The sequence below is a fragment of the Mytilus californianus genome, unplaced genomic scaffold (genome assembly GCF_021869535.1).
Source record: "Mytilus californianus isolate M0D057914Y unplaced genomic scaffold, xbMytCali1.0.p SCAF_36, whole genome shotgun sequence".
NCBI classification, from domain to species: domain Eukaryota; kingdom Metazoa; phylum Mollusca; class Bivalvia; order Mytilida; family Mytilidae; genus Mytilus; species Mytilus californianus.
In genome coordinates this window covers 1580539-1599885 of record NW_026262686.1, presented here as the reverse complement: position 1 = coordinate 1599885, position 19347 = coordinate 1580539, and the positions used below count along the sequence as shown (strand labels likewise).

Genomic DNA, 19347 nt, shown 5'->3' with positions numbered 1-19347 from the left:
TATAGCTCCTCTGTTCTTAGGTATTTATACATCTTTGGCTGTGAAAGCTTTGGTTATATAACTCCTCGTGTTCTTAGGTATGTATACATCCTTGGCTTTGAAAGCTTTGGTTATATAACTCCTCATTTTCTAAGGTTTTTATACATCCTTGGCTTTGACAGCTTTGGTTATATAACTCCTCACGTTCTAAGGTATTTATACATCCTTGGTTTTGAAAGCTTTGGTTATATAACTCCTCACGTTCTTAGGTACTTATACATCCTTAGCTTTGAAAGCTTTGGTTATATAACCCCTCACGTTCTAAGGTATGTTCTTAGGTATTTATACATCATTGGCTTTGAAAGCTTTGGTTATATAACTTCTCACGTTCTTAGGTATTTATACATCCTTGGCTTTGAAAGTTTTGGTTATATAGCTCCTCTGTTCTTAGGTATTTATACATCTTTGGCTGTGAAAGCTTTGGTTATATAACTCCTCGTGTTCTTAGGTATTTATACATCCTTGGCTTTGAAAGCTTTGGTAATATAACTCATCACGTTCTTAGGTATTTATACATCCCTGGCTTTGAAAGCTTTGGTTATATAACCCCTCACGTTCTTAGGTATTCATACAGCATTGGCTTTGAAAGCTTTGGTTATATAACCCCTCACGTTCTTAGGTATTTATACATCCCTGGCTTTGAAAGCTTTGGTTATATAACACCCCACGTTCTTAGGTATTTATACATCCTTGGCTTTGAAAGCTTCGGTTATATAACTCATCACGTTCTTAGGTATTTATACATCCTTGGCTTTGAAAGCTTTGGTTATATAACTCATCACGTTCTTAGGTATGTATACATCCTTGGCTTTAAAGCTTTGGTTATATAACTCATCACGTTCTTAGGTATTTATACATCCTTGGCTTTGAAAGCTTCGGTTATATAACTCATCACGTTCTTAGGTATTTATACATCCCTGGCTTTGAAAGTTTTGGTTATATAACCCCTCACGTTCTTAGGTATTTATACATCCTTGGCTTTGAAAGCTTTGGTTATATAACTCCTCGCGTTCTTAGGTATTTATACATCCTTGGCTTTGAAAGCTTTGGTTATATAACCCCTCACGTTCTTAGGTATTTATACATCCCTGGCTTTGAAAGCTTTGGTTATGTAACCCCTCACGTTCTTAGGTATTTATACATCCTTGGCTTTGAAAGCTTTGGTTATGTAACTCCTCACGTTCTTAGGTATTTATACATCATTGGCTTTGAAAGCTTTGATTATATAACTCATCACGTTCTTAGGTATTTATACATCCCTGGCTTTGAAAGTTATGGTTATATAACTCCCCACGTTCTTAGGTATTTATACATCCTTGGCTTTGAAAGCTTTGATTATATAACTCCTCACGTTCTAAGGTATTTATACATCCTTGGCTTTGACAGCTTTGGTTATATAACTCCTCACGTTCTAAGGTATTTATACATCCTTGGCTTTGAAAGCTTTGGTTATATAACTCCTCACGTTCTTAGGTATTTATACATCCTTGGCTTTGAAAGCTTTGGTTATATAACTCCCCACGTTCTTAGGTATTTATACATCCTTGGCTTTGAAATGTTTTGGTGCAAGTGTTCCTGTATATCCAAAAAAGCGATTTGGAAGCACAAAATATATAAAGTGATTTTTTTCATTTTAATTTTGAAATGCCAACTATTCTTTTTTGATCACTGTGATTGAATTATAACCCTTTTTTTAGCTTTTGAAATGAACATATTTTCTATACAAACTCCTGTTAAACATTTCAAGGCAGCCATCTAAACATAGGATCAGTGATTTTGGGCCAAATTAAAATCTTAAATGCAATAAAACCAGACAACACAAGGATTGAAACGTAGAACATCAATAGTATGAAGTTGATATATAAAAAGAAGATGTGGTATGATTGTCAATGAGACAAGAGACCAAATGACACAGAAATTAACAACTTTAGGTCACCGTACGGCCTTCAACAATGAGCAAAGCCCATGCCACATAGTCAGCTATAAAACCCCCGAAATGACAAATGTATATCATTTCAAACGGGAAAACTACCGGCCTAATTTATGTACAAAATAATGAACGAAAAACAAATATGTTACACAGCAAAAAATGACGACAACTGAATAACAGGCTCCTGACTTGAGACAGGCACATACAGAATTCGAATGTGGCGGAGTTAAACTGGTTTGAAGGCGCCAACCCTCCCCTAACCTGGGACAGTGGTGTACCAGTACAACATATGAACAAACTATAAAAATTCGTAAGGGTTCCGCGGAACCCAGTGTCTAGCCTACTTTTGCTGTTAATCGCAGGCTCAACAAAAATGAGGAAAAAAATCAATAAAAATATTCCTTTAGATGCTATCTTTTGATTGTAAGAAGCTTCTGTCCAAGTTTGGTACAAATCCAGGATAGTTTAAGAAAGTTATTAAAATTTTAAAAAACTTTAACCACAGAGTGAATGTATTGTTTCCTGGCAGAAAAACTAAGTCCATTTATAAGTAAAATACGGAAAAAATGAAATTTTTTTTTTAACAAATTTACTTCTGGATACTATCTTATGATCATAAACAAGCTTCTGTCCAAGTTTGGTAGACATCCTGGATAGTTTAAGAAAGTTATTAAAATTTAAAAAACTTTAACCACAGAGTGAATATTGTTTCCTGGCAGAAAAACTAAGTCCATTTACAAGTAAAATACGGAAAAACAGGAATTTTATTTTTACAAAATTTACTTCTGGATACTATCTTATGATCATAAACAAGCTTCTGTCCAAGTTTGGTAGAAATCCAGGATAGTTTAAGAAAGTTATTAAAATTTCAAAAACTTTAACCACAGAGTGAATATTTGTGGACGCCGCCGACGACGACGACGACGACGCCGACGGAATGTAGGATCGCTATGTCTCGCTTTTTCGACTAAAGTCGAAGGCTCGACAAAAATCAGTTGCAAAAGGCTTAACTCATCAGATGGATACAAATAGAAATACATCTGACAAAAAACACAGAGTGGACGTGGACGGGTACTTATACATCCCCACAACAAAAAGACACCAAGTACAGATTTGAGAGTAATCGCAGTTACTGACAGCTAGTTCAAAGCCAATAACAACTAATGAAAAAAATCATGCATCTAAGACTAGATGTGTCTTATTTTCGGGAAATTTATAGAATATAATTACTGTTTTAGAAAAGTGTATCTATATAAATTTACATTTGTGGCATTTTACATAAAAAAAACGACCAATTACATTAAATAACAGCCTTTAAACTGCATTTTTTGAGTATTAATATTTATAATTTACTATTGTGTCTGGTGTCCGTCTACAAAATGCACGCCAACTAACTTTGCACCGAAACCTTGCCACTAATGCACCAGACAACACAACATAATTTTAGATTTTGGAGTGGCCTATGAGCCTGCTGGCGCCCACCAGAATCCACCCCTGCAAAAGTCATTATCGAAATTCTCTCTTTGGAAACACGAGTATGTGTCTACACTTGTAATTGAGGCTTTAGGTAGTAAGTAATGTCACATGAAATTCACTGTTGACCGCACAGTATATTAATCAAAAGCGAAAACAAACTATTTTTTTTTTTATTTTTCTCATAGAGAGATATTTATCTGGTGGGAGAAAGGAGAAGATGTGTGATAGAAAGGAGAGGATGGGAGAAGGGAAAAAAATACCCGTCTGTCCTTCCCCCTAAGACATTAGTCAAATATATTTATCTCTCCATGAAATATCGTAATCATGATAGCTATAGGTATATATTTTTTTGTAAAAATATATGATAGGGCAGAAACATTTTGTATATATATATATGTCTCTGGATAGGGCATGCATTATATTTATTTCAAATGTACTGGATGGCTCAGCTACTCACCTCTCCCAAGGAACGTCATGACAGATGAAACCTACTGGTTTCAAAAGGCCCATATAGAATAAGAGATGCATGACATCCTCGTGAGATCTATATCCCACGAGATTTTGAGAAGTTGCTCCAGTACGCGGAAGAAGGACAACTTACTTTTATGTAAATAAATCTTGTCCGCTGTTTCATAGTGCTGTTTAAAATTACACTGTTCTGTTATAATTCTTTATTGACACCGAAAAAACTTTCTAAAAACTAACATCCGCATTGAGGAATTATCATCATCATCAAATCGTCATGAGGTCAAGTGTCATGTAAGATTAAATGAACTAAGTCAGAAGGGAGACAACTGTATTAATTAAATTACTATAAAACTTATAATAAAGTATCATAGAAATATCCGAAAATTCTGGTCTTACACAAATTCATGAATAATCTACAAGAAAGAAAAACAAGTTGGACCTACTATTTACAACTATTCCGTCACCGTTAAAGCCATCTCCAAACATGTTCCCAGATGCGGATTAAACGGGGGCACAGCTAGGGGCACGTTGGATCCCCAGTGGAGGATCGGGGGGGGGGGGGGGGGGGGGGGGGGGGTCCGGGGGTTGGAACCCCCCTTTTTTTTGACGATCAATGTATTTGAATGGGTACATATAGTTGGAACCACCCCCCTTTATCCTGGGTTAGGTACCCCCCTTTTTATCAATGGCTGGATCCTCCCCTGATCCCCCTCCTTCCAGTCGGGGTAATCAAAAAAAATTTTAGCACATCATTTTATTGCCACTGAATTCAATCATTTAAAGCGGAAATTAACCCATCAGCTCACAGGAGGAAGGAATTTTTTGAGAAAAAAAGTTGGCTTTAGAAAAAGGAAAAATAAATTGTTTGCACCAAGATTTAAGAAAAAAAGAATGTTTAGAATATTTGGTTGAATGTTGGTTTAATATATGCTGACAAAAATTAACTGTGTTTGTGATTGGCCATGAAAAAAAAACCCATTTTTTCTGTTCTGGGTAAAAAAAAATTGACTCGGGATACAAATCCTCACCCCACGAGAATCAAATGGTTGCACCCTTTGTATATTATTAAACTGACGCTTACATTACGGGGAGAAGAACGACATGAAGAGTCAAATGGGGAAGGGTTGAAAGGGGGTCTTTTTTCTCATGCAGGAAAAATCGTATTTATATTTTCCTCAAATTTTAATGGAAACCAACATTGAAAAAAAAACATGCGCTAACCACGTCGATGTAGTACTGGTAGATGAAGCACAGACATACATTTCAAGTAGATGATTGCAGGAAGTTTGTTCAGGACCAGTGTCGTTAGACGATCAATTAAGTGACGATCCATTACCCAACACCACGGATACAGGGCCCTCGGACGTCGGACGACAACACACTTCCCCATTCACAATGCGTTTTGGGGTGTATGCAGACGCGGACCTTTTATGGTTACTGTACAGCGTTGAGTTAGATTTCTGTAATCATGTAATAGCAAGTCGTTAAACCGAAAACAATCGGCAAACATTCTTTATATAAAGTTACATAAGTAAGTATTGATAAAACTCAATTTTAACATTTGAATTCAACTAAACACTCTTTATATATTTATATTTAGATTTATAGGATCAAACACCGATTTGTATAGTAAGCACAAATCCTTGGTTTAAATAAACATTTGCAGGTCCCTACTATGTATTGGTTACCTAAACTACACAAAAAAAAAACCCAGTAAAACATCATTTCACTAGTACTCGGACTCTAGTAAGTGTTCTACAACTAATCTTTCAGTGCTTTTAACTAGTTCCTTACATACTTTTAAAGAACTTATCATTAACTTTTGTAATAAAACATAGGAAAATAGTGGAATTAACTATTTTTGGAGTGTAAAAAATTCTTTGGATGTTTTAGATAAATTACGTTCTTTTGTTGGTCCATTTGATTCTGTGACAGTTTTGACTTTTCAACTCTTAACACTACACTTCCACACACTCTTATCAAACAAAAGCTTTCCTATTTAGTTGAATGGTTGTTTAGTAAATCTGAATGCAAATACATTTGCTGCAAATCATTTAAAGCCTTCTTCTCTAATGAGAAAGGTAAATATGGTAGATATACTTACTGGGGGTTTAATGAGATGATTGAAGCTGTTAATTGTCTCATTGATAATATTTATGTACGTTTCGGCAATAAAGTTTATCGACAGGTTGTGGGTATTCCTATGGGCACAAATTGCACCCCTTTAATAGCAGACTTGTTCTTGTACTGTAATGAATCACAGTTTATGACAAAACTCAGTAAAGACCCATCTTAACTGCATTTAAATTGATAAATTCAACAACACTTATCGTTATCTTGATGCTATTTTTACTCTCAGATCTGAACTTATATTGTGTCTTTTTTGTTTTGGGGATGTGTGAGCGCCCTGCCAAGTCCACTCTGTGTTTTTTTTGGATATGTTTCTGCTTTGTATTTATCTGTCTGGTGAGTTTGTCCCTTTTCTGCTGGTTTTTATAGTTTGTTCTTGTGTTGTGCAGGTTTGACCCCGCCACGTTCTGTGTGTGCCTGTCGCGGGTCGGGAGCCTGTGATTCAGTTGTTTGTTGCTGTATATCGTGTTTGTTTTTCGTTCGCTGTTTGTACATGGATCAGGCCGTTATTTTTCTCGTTTGAGTTGTTTTAATGTTTGTCGTTTCTGGGCCTTTTGTGGCTGGCTGTGCGGTATGTGTTTTGCTCGTTGTTGGGGGCCGTGCGGTGACCTATTGTTCTTAATTTCTGTGTCATTTAGTCTCGTGTGGAGAGTTGTCTCATTGGCAATCATACCACATGATATCTTCTTATTTTTATCTTTATCTATATGTGGTTGAAATATTGTAATGTATATATATATATATATATATATGGCGTGATTATAATTGTCGGGTTTAGAAACTTTAAACACGGTTATTTGTGTGAAATTCTAAGTATCATAATTATGGAGATATTCAAATATTTAACTATGTCTGAAAACATTGTTAAAATAATTGATAACTTGAGTACAGTAAAGAATGTATAAGCTGGTTTTTTCTAATTTTTAAATTAGTTTACATGGTCAAAAAGAGCTAGTTTTCCCCACAAACCCTAAAGTCCCGGTTCACAACACAACATTATCAACCCGGTAAATTGTTTCCCCCTCCCCAAAGGGGTGACTGGGGAATAGAATATGGTCACTTGTCTTCTTCCGAGCGGCAGTAAAACCCTTGCCTAAGTGGGACACTCCGTTTGGCTGCACAGGATCGATGTACACCTGGCAAAATTTTGAGTACTTTGCTCATTTGAATAGTTGCCATATGTATATTGTTTTATCATGACGACAGCCATTTTAATAGGATCATACATGCCCATTAAAAAAACACCAGGCTGAAGCTAGCGAACAATAACTAGCCAACAATAAGCCAGCGAACAATAAGGCGATATATCTAAAAACCAAAAAAAATGCAAAAGACAGCAACGGCCGTTAAAAAAAATATTTAAAAGGTAGAAATTTACATCTCTATCATGAAATAGGATTTACCGCATCTGTTTATAAAACAAGCCACACCCCTTTTCAGGGTAACATTCATGTCAACGGATTAGTTGTAGGTGTAAGACCACCAATGCACCCATTTCAATTTAGAACGTAAAAGTAGTCCTTCCCTGAAAAAAATAGCACCTTTGTTGTCCTTGTTTAATTGAACTAACAAACAAATTTGCAGAAAGGAAACTTTTGGTAATAAAAAAAAAATATAGACCATTTGAGCCAAAATTTACTTACCTTTGATTTATTGGCTATATAGGTCTTGTAGAGGAGAAACAGGCGCATCGTTTGCGCAAGGTTTCGAGTGGCGCTATGTTCAAAAATCTGAAACTAGGGCTCGAAATTTGAAAAATTTGGAAAAAACCGGGGTTGGCCTATTCCATGGCTTCCAGAGAAAAGTAATGAGGAGTGTCACGGGGTATGGCTATATAGGTCTTATACAGGAGAAACAGGCGCATGGTTTGCGCAAGGTTTCGAGTGGCGCAATGTTCAAAAATCTGAAAGAAGGGCTCGAAATTCGAAAAATTTTGAAAAAAACCGGCATGTTGGCCTATTCAATGGCTTCTAGAGAAAAATAATGAGGGGTGTCACGGGGTATGGCTATAAAGGTCTTGTAGAGGAGAAACAGGCGCATCGTTTGCGCAAGGTTTCGAGTGGGGCTATGTTCAAAAATCTGAAACTAGGGCTCGAAATTTGAAAAATTTGGAAAAAAAACTGACGCGTTAGCCTATTCCAGATTTTCTAGAGAAAAATAATGAGGGGTGTCACGGGGTATGGCTATATAGGTCTTGTAGAAGAGGAACAGGCGCATCGTTTGCGCAAGGTTTTGAGTGGCGCTTTGTTCAAAAATCTGAAACTAGGGCTCGAAATTTGAAAAATTTGGAAAAAAAACCGTGGGGTCGGCCTATTCCATGGCTTCTAGAGAAAAATAATGAGGGGTTTCATGGGGTATGGCTATATTGGTCTTGTAGAGGAGAATCAGACGCATTGTTTGCGCAAGGTTTTGAGTGGGACTATGTTCAAAAATCTGAAATTATTGCTCGAAATTTGAAAAATTTGGAAAAAAAAACCGTGGGGTCGGCCTATTCCATGGCTTCTAGAGAAAAATAATGAGGGGTGTCACGGAGTATGGCTATATAGGTCTTGTAGAAGAAAAACATGTGCATCGTTTGTGCAAGGTTTCGAGTGGCGCTATGTTCAAACTGAAACTAGGTCTCAAAATTTATAAAGCTTTTTTTTAATTGAAATTTTTCTTGATCTTTAAGCTTTTGGTGTTTTAACCCTATGGACCACTGGTTCTTCAATATTTTTTTTAAAAATTTGAAACCCTGTCCATGTTATAGTTTATGTCTAGTTAATAGTAGTTGAAGGAGGTACACCAGACAGATGCAGTGAAATAGTGAGCTTGCTGAAATATACAAATAAAATTGTAATGCCTCTTATGTTTACATCTTTAAAATACACACACACACACACATATATATATATATATAGGCATATATTTTGGATTTTGTTTTTAAATTCATGCTTATATGTTTTTATATGTCTCTAATAGTGTTGGTCAGGATTAAACACGTGTCACAATATGATCCAATCGCAGCTTATCGGCCAAAATTGGTGACATAAGTTGAATGATTTTCTTCAAGATTTCCTGCTTATTTGAACATGTATTACACGGACACTTTTTATTGATAGGATCAATCGTGCATTGGTGAGTTGATAGGGATTTTATCTTTTGATTATATTTGATTTTTATATATATATTTCCTGTCCTTTCTATTGAAATATAAACGTCGGTACCAGCATTTCTTTTCTTTCAGCATTGTCCAGAATACTATTCATGTCCATATATTGAAAACAAAATACATTTAGCTTCAAAAGGGGGGTATGTTTTTTTAGTAAGAAAATTATCTAGTTTTTCAACGCTATCACCCCAGTTGTTTTTTTTTTTTTTCGAAATGAGCACTTTTATATACAGTTTTCGGAAAATCAGGAATCAGAACATTATTTTGTAATCTGCTTGACCACAATATATTTTTTTCTCATAAAATTGGGGATCAGATAATTTTTTTAGGAAAAACCATAACCCCCTTTTGAAGTTAAATGGTTAATACCTTAGTCATGTTAGTGTACTGATATGAATAGTTATATACTGGAATAGTTTGAAAAAAATATAGTTATTGATGCCAACGTAAATATTTAAAAAAAAAAGACAGGAAATATGTCGGTGAAACTAAAAGTTCAAATCTAATTGAAGTTTAAAGTGCCCATGAATTCACTGATCATGCATGAGTGATTCTATTCATAAAAAAGTGTTCGTGTAACAACTAAAAAGTGTCCGTGTATCATCTTAAAAGTGTCCGTGTAACACCCGTTAATGTACTGTTTTTCTATAGCTCTGCTGGGGCAAAGTCGTACAAGTGTCGGATAGTGTATGGAAAGGTATATACTATGAAATTTAGAGCGAGGGGCTTGCCCCGAGCTCTTAATTTCATAGTATATACCTTTCCATACACTATCCAATTTAGCACATATTTACAACTTGAGTAATCCTGTAATTAGTCTATTGATATGTTTTGGCTGACTAGGTGAAGCTCATTTACGTAGTTTTGTAAATCTACTCACTAGTATCATTGTAAAATATGTAATTTCAAAAGGCCCTTGACTCCAGAATGAAAAGTTGGTAGCTGCTGGTGTAAGTATGTTTATTGATATAAAGCGGTGTTTAACGACACATGTACTTCTTTACATGGTAAGATGACAAAATAAATTGACCAAAACCAGGCAGTAATTTAATTGCAGTGGAAGCTTCACAATTTTAAAAACATTTTTCTATTTCACATAAAAACTAAAACTATAAATTTTACACATATAGATAGTTTGCAGTGGCAGATCCAAAAAGGGGGAGGGGGTGGTGGTGGAAAACGCCTTTTTCGTGATGATCAATGGGTTGGAACCCCTTTTGAAAATAGCTGGATCTGCCCCATAGGTAGTCTAGTGGGTAGTTTACATGCATGAAATATTTGTCACTGGACATTAAGCAACCAATAATCAATAAATTCATGACGAAATAGATCAAATTGCTTTAATTTCCCTTCACAAGGTTTCATGGTTCACTCTTTTTTGTGTACAAAGTAATTGCTTGGAAAATAAATGATTACAATTTGTAGATGGCGTTGTACTCTAATCAAGGTATTAAGAACCATATTTGTTACTTTTTATTTAAATGAAAGAAACTTTTAATCGTCAAAAACATTTTAAGATTTAAAGATTAATAAGTAGGATGTTTAAAAATCAATTTGAAAACTGATTACAAACTATTTAGATTAATTTAGAACACAGCATTTATTTCAAAATAGCAACTTTTGTTTAATATCTTGACTACGATACAATGAAATATTACACTTGTGGTCATTCATGCGTAGTTACTTAGTACACAGAAAAAGTATGCACTATGAAAATTAGAAGGCAAATTCAAGCAATTTGATTGGACGAGAAGTTGTAAGTATGTGCCAATTACCATTGTATCACAACAAGGTGTATTTTCTTATGATGATAGGCGTTCATTATTTGAGGATAATCTTCGGTGGGGCGGAGCTTATATGACGCTATTACAATGCAACTGTGCTCTATCTACCGTGCTCTAATTGGAATACTGTTAAAGCACGATTTATTTTTATCTATATTAAGGTCACAGGCATGAAAATGTGATAATCTTTTAGCAGATCTACCTTTCAATTAGACAAAAATCAATAATTGTTAATCTATGCACCCCAAACACACAAATTCACCCAATTTCTTAGGCTGATGCTTGCTTTTCCTTTAGTCTATTTATTAATGCATATATAGTCAAAACATATTAGTGATGAATTATTAACAAGAATGTAAGGACTAAATTATAATTCGTTAGGAAACTTGATATAACTTCCCCCCTTTTCCTTAAGTTGTAACAAAAAAGGTAAATTATTTCAAACTACAATTTTATTGTAAGGGATTCTTCATACATATATTCCCACAAATAGAAATCTCTCAAATAAACAAGTGCACAAAATTGTCATTTCACAATTGGAATTCCTTTCCACATACATGTTCAAACGAATAATATCAATCAAGTCACAATTGCAAATCGGTAAAGACTCAGTCTGATGAAAAGATTCAAAAACTAAAAGTGCAATTGTTGAACACTGACGGTTTCTGGTCGGGCAAGTTAGAAATATCTTGCATTGGCTTTGGAAACGGACTCCTTGTGAGTAATTCTGGTGCTTTATTTTGGGAATCAACTTCCATGTCATTTTCCAGTAGAGCATTTCCCGGTTTTTCCTTTTTCGTAGGCGGATTCAACACGTCTGAAACTTCATGGAGAATTTCATTAGAAGACCTTTTATATTTTCAAACAGCCGTCTCGGTCCTATGTCCTGTTCGAGACATAATCTCCTGTTCCGGGATACCAGTGGTGTATAACTGAGTTGCGCAACTTCTTTTCCCTGAGTGGTTTGTAAAATTCCCTTGTAGACCAGCTTTCGAAGTTATTTCTCTCATGAATCCTTTCAGCTTATTTATACCGACAGCTTGTTCCCCATAACGAACTGAAGATCCGGCCAGGGGCCTTCGATAAAACGGGCCACGGTTGCCAAGAGCAGCTAAATATTTTTCATAATACTCAGCGATGCAACATCCATCTGCAAGGCAAGAAATTAAAGTTAATAAAGTATAACATGCACAATCAAATGGGTTAATAAAACCTTTTTGCACATTACATTGGTAAAATTTTATACAACTGGTTTAAACTAGTCATCAAAAGAACGTATTTACTTCAGTTCCCCAGGAATCAAAGGTGGATTTCGAGGGGCCCGAATGGGTTGAAGGGGAAAGGGGGGGGGGGGGTGTAACCGAACCCCCTTATCTGAAAATCTCAATCCGCCTATTACGTGATGTTTGTCATATTGGCCTAGTCATATGTCCAATACGTACAGCTTGCCGATATGAAAAGCATCACGTATAATGATACCAGTAACCTATGGGCTATGCAGTTTACCAGTCCAATATGAGTATTACCGGGCCAATATCACTTTTTACCAGTCCTTTATCTCTTATTAGCAAGCCGAGAAACTGCCCGATTAATTAATAACTTGAAGAATAAAAATGTTTTAGGGGAAAAGAAACATCAAGAAATTGAAAGAATTTATTTGACCAGTTGTCAAGTTAATAATTACTTAAACCATTGTGGTGACGTCAGCCTATTCATTTACCGTGGATTCTTTTTCTAGAATGAACGCTTCCTAAATCTGCCGCAGAAATGGACTCACCAAACTATATGCAATTGTTTCCTTTGTGTGTCTAATTTCATTAAGTTTGAATTGGCTAATTTACTGATTTCTGTTCACTAATGGAATTAAATTAAAAACTTACCTTTAATTTTTGTAATTTTATATGCCTTCACTGGGAATCGAACCCTTCCTTGAAATCTGTTATGAATGACTGACATCAACACATCGACGAAACCTCTCGGCTACCAATGAGTTACAACTTAGATGTCTATTTTATATATATATAAATGAACATCGGACACACAGGGGTTGTACCTTTATATATACACAATGGGCAATCGTATAGTATAAGTTGGTAGCCGCGAGTTTAGCATGCTTAAAATCAACGAGTCAAAAGATAGGGATTTGTCGGTTTAGGTTCGAATCCCTGTATTATCTCTGTTGTCCCAATTCTGTTTTTTTTTTCTTCTAATTTTGCATGTTATAGTGGATTTTTTTGTAATAATAGCGAGTTTTACCGTTTATTTTTTGGATTATTATTGGCTATTTCACATGTTTGAAACAAAAATGATTACATTCTATTTGTCAATTTTTGTTGTATAAATATAGTATGATTTCATCTGTTTTACTACATAATTTTACAAATGTTTGTTCGCAAATTCCTTTGCGAGAAAATCGTGATGTGCCTAGAGTGCTAGAAATTTCGGTAACATACTTATTATATATACTTTATATATGCTCTTTGGTCGGGTTGTTGTCTCTTTGACACATTCCCCATTTCCATTCTCAATTTTATTAGAAATAAGTTGGAATATGTCTTATTTTTTAAAAACAGATAATATTCAGATGCCTGATAATATAAAGATCTTTAAAGGTAGAAGTGTTATATTTGTATTTTGTTAACCAATTAATTGTGATCTGCGATTTATCAATGCATCGTTGGACACGATAACATGGTTATTTAAACTCACTTACAATACCTTCTAATTAAGAAAAGGCTTTAATTTTGAAAAGAAATTAACCCAATAGTTTAAGTTATTGATACAATGGATAAGCGTAGATTCATGAAAAACAAACCATTCGCCCTCCGGGCTCATGGTTTCTTTTTCAAGAATCCACGCTTATCCATTGTATCTATATAACATAATGCATTCCATGATGTGTATCAATTTATTTAATTTTGAGTTTTAAAATTTAGAACGAAATCTTATATGTATATGTTGTATGCCATAAATTGCTTTGAAAAGGAAAACAACGTATAATTTAAAACTCACAATACAAAAAAAATATATGGATCAAGTGAAATGTCCTTCTTTCAAGTCATAACAACAGAGTAGGTGCGTTTGAATAACTGGCTTTTGTAAATTCATATCTTTGGGTATTATTTTGTAAACTCTGAACATTTTCAGTTTGCCTTTCCATAAAAATTTTAATTAGATTATTTTTAATGCATTGAACTTTCGACCCCCAAACCCCCCCCCCCCCCCCCCCCCCCCCCCCCCGATGAATGAAGGCCTAAACGTACATTAATGACTTGTCTTTTAATATACAACTGTCATATACTTCTCAAAAGTTTCTTAAGTTCGCGCTCATAAATGTTCTGTTATTAAAATTTGAATGGTCTCGTTAAGGTTCATCATAACATAGAGACCAGAATGCCTGTGTTAACACCCAAAAACACAACTCAAAGATTACAGACTAACACGTCTAGTTGAAAAAAGTTGTAATGCCTGGCATCCACTAGACATATAAAAATTAAATGCAATTTGTATTTCAGAAAGATAAAATCTTTTTGGAATTTTGATGGGCATTTTTTTTCTGTTCCTGCAGAATGTGTAAAAATTTCACAAAGTTGGCCGGGTTAGATCTTTGAGATGGTCCATATCAGGTAACATGTAAACATTTCACAGTTGGACGGGTTCAATTTTTGAGATGGTCCCTCTCAGGTAACAACTGTAGTGTAATGTATTGATTTCTTAATTGACACGGACAATAAAGGACAATAGATATTTACACAACAAAAGATGAGTTAAAGGGTGTAACTAAGTGGACAGTTCAAATGTAATTTACGTGTTTATTTATTCTACACCAACAGCGGAAACGAAAATAAAAAATGCCCATCAAAAATCCAAAAAAGATTTTATCTTTCTGAAACATAGAATTCGAATGCACTTCGATTTAATATATCTAGCGGATGCCAAGCCTTAAAATTTCAGACCTTATCACTTATCCAACGGCACAGTGTAGTATCTACTTATAGTAGTTTTTGAATTGTTTTTGAATTATTATAAATGAACCATTTTTAAAATGAACTTATATACTCGCAATTTATTCAGTGGTTGTCGTTTGTTGATGCGTTTAATACATATTTGTTTTTTGTTCATTTTTTGTACATAAATTTGGCCGTTAGTTTTCTCGTTTGAATTGTTTTACATTTGTCATTAATGGGCCTTTTATGGCTGACTATGCGGTCTTGGCTTTGTTCATTGTTGACGGCCGTACGATGACCTATAGTTGTTAATTTCTGTGTCATTTGTTCACTTGTGGAGAGTTGTCTCATTGGCAATCATACCACATCGTCTTTTTTTATACTTAAAATCCGAAAGAAAATCAAATATATAATGAACGCACATAAGAAATCTGACAGAAGTAGTTTGACATACAATAGATGTAATAATATATGAGACATGCAGTTACCATGATAAGAGTCAATTTATTCCAGTTTTAAAATAAAAGGATCCAACAACAAATAGGAAAAAAATATAGTGTGATAATTTTTCTGAAAATGTCATTATAATTAATATTTTGTGTGTATAAGGATCTATGGAAACATTGACATATATCTGCTTTTTGTTCAGCGACAAATATATCATGCTTAATCAAGTCGGTGAAATACCAATGACACCTACAAATGGTGTTCCTTAAACACTTCAGACGCATACAGTGGAGCTTAAGCGTATTATCATACAAATATTAAGTTTCATCATAACTTATAGGGGCTATACTTTGATTATTTGTATTCAAATTCAGACACCTCTATTACCAACAATAACCAAGTAATCGACAAATTACAAAAACCGGGACATTGAGTTGTTCTTTCAGTAATCTGAAAATAACACACATTTCTGACATATAATAACTATACAGGTCAATCGTAACAGATGGACAAATATGGCTGTGTTTACATGTACAATTTCACTCTGAGCACAGTATTTTTGACCGAACTAAGAGGGGACCGCTCCAGTCATGCTTCAGCAATTCCCTATATAATTTACCAATTTTCCCCCAAAAAAGGGTGGGGGCAGGCCCCAGTCCCCTGTATCAGCCTATGATCAACCTTTAAAGTACAAATATTGTAAATCAGAAAAAAATCTGATTTTCCTCCTCCCAAATTAGTTTATATACATTTTATTTTTTCAAGTTAAGAAGTAGATTTTTTTTAAACATAGCCCCCATTCAATCGGACTTTTTAGTATTAAATGGTGTTTCCCCGCTTCTTAAACGTTACTCAGGTCAGGAATAACCACCAATTGGTGTATTATACCTCAATTGATGTATAATCCACCAATTGACATATAGTGGTATAGACGTATAATGCAAACTTTTTGTTATAAAATGCTAGTATGAGATAGGAGCATCATTTTGCAACTTACAACCTATTTTATGACCATTATTGAGTCCTCCGAAAGTTTCAGTTTTGTCAAAGCCTGCTGCATCTCTTGAAAATGCATGTGTACAACAATTCTTTTGTTGAAACATCTGTACTATTGACCATGATTGACTTTTAATAATGAAAGTCAAGTATTAACAAAGAGCTCCATTCACCTGTGGAGTTGTACTCATAATCACATGACTGCAGACAGTATTGATGTCCATTTACAGGTGATTAGTGGTAAATCAAGAATTGACAAGATAACAATGGAGGAAACTGTTACAATTACAATACAATTATTGATTAAATGCAATATGTTATGTCACTATACTAAACTATGAATGTTTGACATGTTTTCATACAATAATATGGTTTTAAGAAAACAATGCTCCATTTTGGTTGAAAAATTTGCTCTGAAAAACAAAGTATTATATGTCAATTGGTCTATACCATTATATGTCAATTGGTGGATTATACGTCAATTGAGGTATAATCCACCAATTGGTGGTTATTCCTGTCCTGTTACTAAAAAACAAAAAACTCACCTTTAGTTTTTGGACAGAAGTGTTAAATATCTTTACTTTTCACATGAAGCTGGTTCAATCCTCCGCTGAAAGTTTTACTAGTCCTACCAGTGAAATGGATTAATCTACTTTCGGAACCATCACATCCGATAGAAAACTGTTCGCACTCCAAATTTCTGTGCTCATCATAACCCCGCATTCCAAACAATTTACAGTTGTAAAAGAAACCTGTATTTTGTAACGCCACAGAATTGTCACAGCCAAACACTCCAGAATTCCAAACGTTTTTTCTTCATCTTCTTTGGTGATGGGGTCGGCCTGTTTCGTAATACTTCTAAGTCCCTGGGAGGCTAATTCCTTCATTTTAGCGTTTAGTAACTTACGGAAAACGGAAAACCTAATGTCATTTTCATTCAGAAAGTCTTGTCGTGGATTTCTTCATATCTCAAATGTCTTAAAAGTCCTCAAATAATATAATACAGTGATTTTGGGGGATATTCAAGTCCCTCTTGTTTCCGTACTTCTACAACAAACCGCTGAAGACACGTGTTCATGGTTTTGGCATCCATATGCTTTAAAAGGAGGATATTCTCATTTTCTATGTTCCCTCCATTTCATGAATGCTTCCACAGCCCATTGCGTATTTTTTTCTGTATTTGAGTTTTTCTGAGAGTTTATTAATTTGTCTAAGTCATCTTTGTTTGCCGGATTCCCAAATCTCTTTTTACGAGATTCTTCCATTTTGTTCTCCTCGTCAAAATCCAGGAAAAAGTTTGGCAAATCGTCGTCAGGTTCCAAATATTCTGCGACACATTGGGAAATAGTCATATTTGACAGGGATTCGGTACAAGCATATTCCTGTTCCATGTGGTCGGCGACTTGTGACAGAATTATGTCCAGATCGTCATCAAATGCATTTGTCATTTGTAGGGATGTGTTTGAATTGGCCTCAAAAACGTAATAAGCCCCCATTATGTGTGGTTCAGGTTCGGGAATTTGAGACATAACAACATTTAAGCCATCATTAAACGGGTCTTCGTAACTTTCATTGGTATTCCGATCCATGGTTTTAAATATACTAAATCATTTATACCGGCGTAAAAACACGTGGAACAAGAAACTCGTGCAATTTGTCAAACAGGAATTGTTTACGAAGACTTGTGTCTCTAAACAAAAGGTCTTCATTTTAATTGGTTATGATACAAAACATTAAGAGTACATTTAATCATGCGTATCTTGATTTAAACAGTCTCGGGGGGGATAATTAAATATACTCTAAATATTACATGGAAACACCGATCAATCAATATATCAAGACATCTTTCGAGTATCACAACTTACATGTATACATTTCTTAAAAACATGTCAAAATGAGGCAGAGGGTACCAAAGTGGTAATCAAAAATCATAAATCGAAGAAAAAAGAAGCCATGGTAATTCAAGAATAAAACGACAAACAACAAAGAGACTAGCAACCTTAAATTTGATATCAGCCAAAAATAAAATTAAATATCTAACAAATATCACATTTGAAACGGTAATCAAACAATATTGAATGGATGCATTATTTTTCGAATAATGGTCACATGATTCCAATATGGTGGAGGGATTTTTTAGCAGCACAGAATTCTGAATTTTTTAAGTGTTATATCGCACCCAAAGTCTTAATTTAACATTTTATTTGTTACCTTACACACATTGAACTGTAATATAGACTATATAAACTGTAAATAATCATTTTATGTCCATTTGAGTGTTTCAACTGCGCGACGTGGCGTGAGTGTTTGCTACGACTTGTCTACCCTTTGCTTTTTTTATAATCAACTAGATTTTACTATCATCACCGCTTGTGCGTTATTTCTGTGAAATTATTAACTTTTTATTAATTTACTAGAACTTTTTATGCGATTCTTGTAAATCCAATATGGCGACCCACTAAGTCCGTGCTGAAATTTGGCGCCATTTTCATTGAACATTTGAATAATTATTTGAACATTTCACTACCATACTAAGCCTTCATATCGCTCATACTTAATCGGCAATTTTCTAATGACAACAAATAAACTCAGAAAATACATTGCAAGGCAGCAACCAACAATACAAGGTATCCAAAGAAGAACCCCTATTTTGTTAGCAGACAGCAAATGAGCAAGGCTTGAGAGAGACATCCAATCAGACAACTCAATCCATGATAAAATTGTCTTTAAATGCAAACCAGGGGCCTCCACACAACATTGTGTTGATTGGTTAAAGAAAAATTTTAAAACCGAATTCAATAATTTTGGAGATATTCATCTGTATGTATGGGCAGCTACTTGCAACCTGACTACTAAACACCGAGGTGGCTCTATATCACTAACATCTACAAATAATAGTACAATAGATCTAATACTAAACCTGTACAGAGACATTATAAGCTTCATTGAAAAATTTCCATCCTGCCGGGTTACCTTCTT

At 34.7% G+C, this 19347-nt stretch overlaps 1 pseudogene; it reads right to left on the bottom strand.

Annotated features, from left to right (window-relative positions):
• Nucleotides 1–11486: 11486 nt before the first annotated feature.
• Nucleotides 11487–18243, bottom strand: LOC127736726 (uncharacterized; annotated as a pseudogene).
• Between the last annotated feature and the right edge of the window lie 1104 nt (nt 18244–19347).